General features: G+C 41.8%; 1 pseudogene; it reads right to left on the minus strand.

Moving 5' to 3' along the window:
- Nucleotides 1–590: 590 nt before the first annotated feature.
- LOC116813815 (putative heat shock protein HSP 90-beta-3) lies at nt 591–1292 on the minus strand (annotated as a pseudogene).
- Nucleotides 1293–4480: the final 3188 nt, after the last annotated feature.

Consider the following 4480-nt stretch of genomic DNA (forward strand, 5'->3'; position numbering starts at 1 on the left):
ACTGTCTGCTGAAATCTGCCCTGCACTCAACATTCTAAGCCCATTCAATTAGAAGCCAGCTCTTCATAATTCCAGGTAGCAGTCCCCCTCATTTTCAAATGCAGAAAAATTCAAACAGAAAAACCAGAGGAATGTTAAGCACTTGAAATTCTATGGCTGATTATATGAGTCTACGATGGACCTAATGGAGGTTTGGAAAGTGTTCCCGATGGCAGTGTGCTGTGGAGAGCGGCCACCTAGAAACCATGTGACACCATGGGAGCCTCTGGACTTAGGAACACACTTTTGTCTTTATTCACAAAATCACTCATATGTTTTGGGTTTTGTTAAATAAAAACAGCATATTCTTTATTTTGCATACTTTAGATTCAGAACAAAATGATCAAACAATAAACCCACAATACATAACATCCAATCCTGCTGTCAAAGAAGGGAGGGAATGGGGCTTGAGGCCCTTGTTTCCTGCCTTAGACACAAGGACAGGAGAGGAAAAAACACTAGACATTAGCAGAGGGAGCCATGTAGGACAAGGCACTCAAGGCGCGGTGAGAACCGTGGGGACATTATATGAAGACCCAAGGTATAAACTCCTAATCTTCTATGCGAGATGCATTTTCATTGCCCTCAAAGCTAGAGAATCTCATCAGGAACTGCAGCACTGGGTTCCTCTGCTGCCACTTCGTCCTCGATAGACGTAGCTTGATCCTGCAGTCAATCTAGTTAGAGTGAGTTTGGGGGATCCTCAAGGAAGAAGCCAGAAGAGAGCAGCACAGTTTCAAACAGCAGCACCATCAGGTCCTTGACTGCCTTGCTCTTCCTGTCAGCCTCAGCCTTCTGCTGCAGCATCTCCACAATGGGGTGGTTGGGGTTGATCTCCAGGTGCCTTTTGGCCATCATGTAGCCCATCATAGAGTTGTCCCGAAGTGCCTGGGCTTTCATGATCTGCTCCATATTGGCTGTCCAGCCATAGGTGCTGGTCGCAATGCAATAGGGTGAAGACACAAGCCTATTGAAGATGGTCATCTTCTCAAACTTTTTATCTAAGATTTTTTCATGAGCTTGCAGAGGTTCTCAAACTTTGCCTTGCTCTCTTCCATTTTCTTCTCCTCCCCATCCTCAGGTAGCTCCAGACTCTCCTTGGTAACTGAGACCAGGCTTTTCCCATCAAACTCCTTGAGCTGCTGCACACAGTACTCATCAATGGACTCGGTCATAGAGACTACCTTGAAGCCCCACTTCCACACTCGGTCCACAAAAGCAGAGTTGGCCACCTGCTCTTTGCTCTCACCAGAAAATTACTCATATGTTACATCCATGTGTAACTTCATTATCCAAGGCTGAAATGAAATCATGTGATTTGAATGTTTCCCCTTCAAAATTCACGTGCTGCCAATGGGATAGTATTAAGAGATGGAGACTTGGCTGGGTGTGGTGGCTCACGCCTGTAATCCCAGCACTTTGGGAGGCCAAGGTGGGTGGATCACGAGGTCAAGAGAACGAGACCATCCTGGCTAACACAGTGAAACCCCATCTCTTCTAAAAACACAAAAAATTAGCCAGGCATGGTGGTGGGCGCTTGTAGTCTCAGCTACTTGGGAGGCTGAGGCAGGAGAATGGCATGAACCCAGGAGGCAGAGCTTGCAGTGAGCTGAGATGGCACCACTGCACTCCAGCCTGGGCCACAGAGGAGACTCCATCTCAAAAAAAAAAAAAAAGAGGTGGAGCCTTTAAGAGGTGATGAGGCCATGGGGCTCCTCCCTTGTGAGTGAGATTAGGTGCCCTTATAAAAGAGATTTACAGAGGGAGTTCGTACCTTTTACCCTTCCACCTTCAGCCATGTGGGCAAACAGCACTCCTCCCATCTGGAGGAGACAAAAATGAGGCACCATCTTGGAAGCAAAGACCAGGCTGTCACCAGACACTGAAACTGCCAGCACCCTGATCTTGAACTTCTCAGCCTCCAGAACTGTGTGAAATAAATTCCTGTTTTTTATGAACTAGCCAGTCTCAGGTATTTTGATGTAGCAGCATAAAACAGACTAAGACCATGATGGAAAACCTTTATTAAACCGTAAATAATTGTACAGATGCCAATAATCACTAATATTTTAAACTATTACTTAGGGTTCTACAATATTTTAACCTATTTTCTGAGATACGGAAGCTAGACTTTTCCTCTTCTAAAACTTGAGGCCCTCAATGCGGTGAGGAAAAGGAATTAGTGACAATCAATTTTGTATCCACAGCACTAATTTGATGCCCAACACAAATAGCCCATTAATTATAGGCAAACCTCAGAGATACTGCAGGGTCAGTTCCAGAACACCATGACAAAGTGAGTCACACAATTTTTTTTGGTTCCCCAGTCATAAAATTTATGTTTACACTATACTGTAGTCTATTAAGTGTGCAATAGCATAATGTCTTTAAAAGCGAACATACCTGTGATATTATTTGATATGGTTTGGCTCCGTGTCCCCGCCCAAATCTCGTGTTGAATTGTAATTCCCAATGTTGGGGGAGGGACTTGGTGGGAAGGTGATTGGATCATGGGGGCAGGTTTCCCCCATGCTGTTCTCATGATAGTGAATGAGTTCTCATGACAGCTGGTGGTTTAAAAGTGCATGGTACTTTCCCCCTTGTTCTCGCTCTCTCCTGCCACCATGTGAAGAGGTGCTCATTTCTCCTTCACCTTCCACCATGGTTGTAAGTTTCTGACACTATCTCGAGGTAGATAGTGTCAGAATTAAATCAGAGGATACTCAGTTCGTATCTGCAGCAGAATTGATTGCTTGTTTTTTGGTGGGGAGTAATCCCCCACATTTGGTCACAGAACTTTTTTGTGTTGATTGTTGTTGTGTTTTGAATGAGAAAAGAGGAAAAACATGGTTTGAATTTTTCCCTACCTTAATTTAAAAATATTTTATTGCTAAAAGATGATAATAATCATCTGAGCCTTCCGTGTGTCATCATCTTTTTGCTGGTGCAAGGTCTTGCCTTGATTCTGATGGCTACTGACTGATCAGGGTGGTGTATCAGGTGAGAGTGACTATGGCAATTTCTTAAAATAAAACCACAATAAAGTTTTCACATTGATTGACTATTCCTTGATTGAGTTCTCTGTAGCATGAGAATGCTATTTCATAGTATTTTCCCACAGGAGAACTTTTTTCTTTTTTAAAAAACACTGTTTTAGTTTTTTTATGTTCCAGGGTACATGTGCAGAATGCAGGTTTGTTACACAGGTAAACATCTATGTAACACAGTTTTGCTGCACCTATCAACCCATCACCTAGGTATTAAGCCCAACATGCATTAGCTCTTTTCCTTAATGCTCTCCCCTTCCCCCACCCTCCCCCAATAGGCTCCAGTGTGTATTGTTCCCCTCCTGGTGTCCATGTGTTCTCATTGTTCAGTTTCCACTTATAAGTGAGTACATGCAGTGTTTGGTTTTCTATTTCTGCATTAGTTTGCTGAGGATAATGGCTTCCAGCTTCATCCATGTCCCTGCAAAGGACATGATCTCATTCCTTTTTATGGCTGCATAGTATTCCATAGTGTATCATTGATGGGCATTTGGGTTGATTCTATGTCTTTACTATTGTGCATAGTGCTGCAATGAACATATACATGCATGTATCTTTATAATAGAATGATTTATATTCCTTTGGATATATACCCAGTAATGGGATTGCTGGGTCAAATGGCATTTCTGGTTCTAGATCTTTGAGGAATCACCACACTGTCTTCCACAATGGTTGAACTAATTTGCATTCCCACTAACAGTGTAAAAGCATTCCTGTTTCTCCACAACTTCACCAGCATCTGTTGTTTCTTGACTTTTTAATAATCACCATTCTAATATGAGATGGTATCTCATTGTGGTTTTGATTTGCATGTCTCTAATGATCAGTTATGTTGACCTTTTATTCACGTGTTTGTTGGCCACATATATGTCTTTTTTTAAGGCATGTCTGTTCATATCCTTTGCCCACTTTTTAATGGGGTTGTTTGTTTTTTCTTATAAATTTAAGTTCCTTGTAGATTCTGGATATTAGACCTTTGTCAGATGGATAGACTGCAAAAATTTTCTTCTATTCTGTAGGTTGTCTGTTTACTCTGATGACAGTTTCTTTTGCTGTGTAGAAGCTCCTTAGTTTAATTAGATTCCATTTGTCAATTTTTGCTTTTGTTGCAACTGCCTTTGGCAATTTCATCATAAAATATTTGACCATGTCTATGTCCTGAATGGTATTGCTTAGATTTTCCACCAGGGTTGTTATGGTTTTCTGTTTTTACATTTAAGTGTTTAATCCATCTTGAGTTAATTTTTGTATAAGGTATAAGGAAGGGATCCAGTTTCAATTTTCTGCTGGATCTGGCTAGCCAGTTCTCCCAGCACCATTTATTGAATAGGGAATTCATTCCCCATTGCTTGTTTTTGTCAAGTTCATCAAAGATCAGATAATTGTAGGTGTGT

The sequence above is a fragment of the Hylobates moloch genome, unplaced genomic scaffold (assembly GCF_009828535.3).
Source record: "Hylobates moloch isolate HMO894 unplaced genomic scaffold, HMol_V3 SCAFFOLD_9, whole genome shotgun sequence".
NCBI lineage: Eukaryota > Metazoa > Chordata > Mammalia > Primates > Hylobatidae > Hylobates > Hylobates moloch.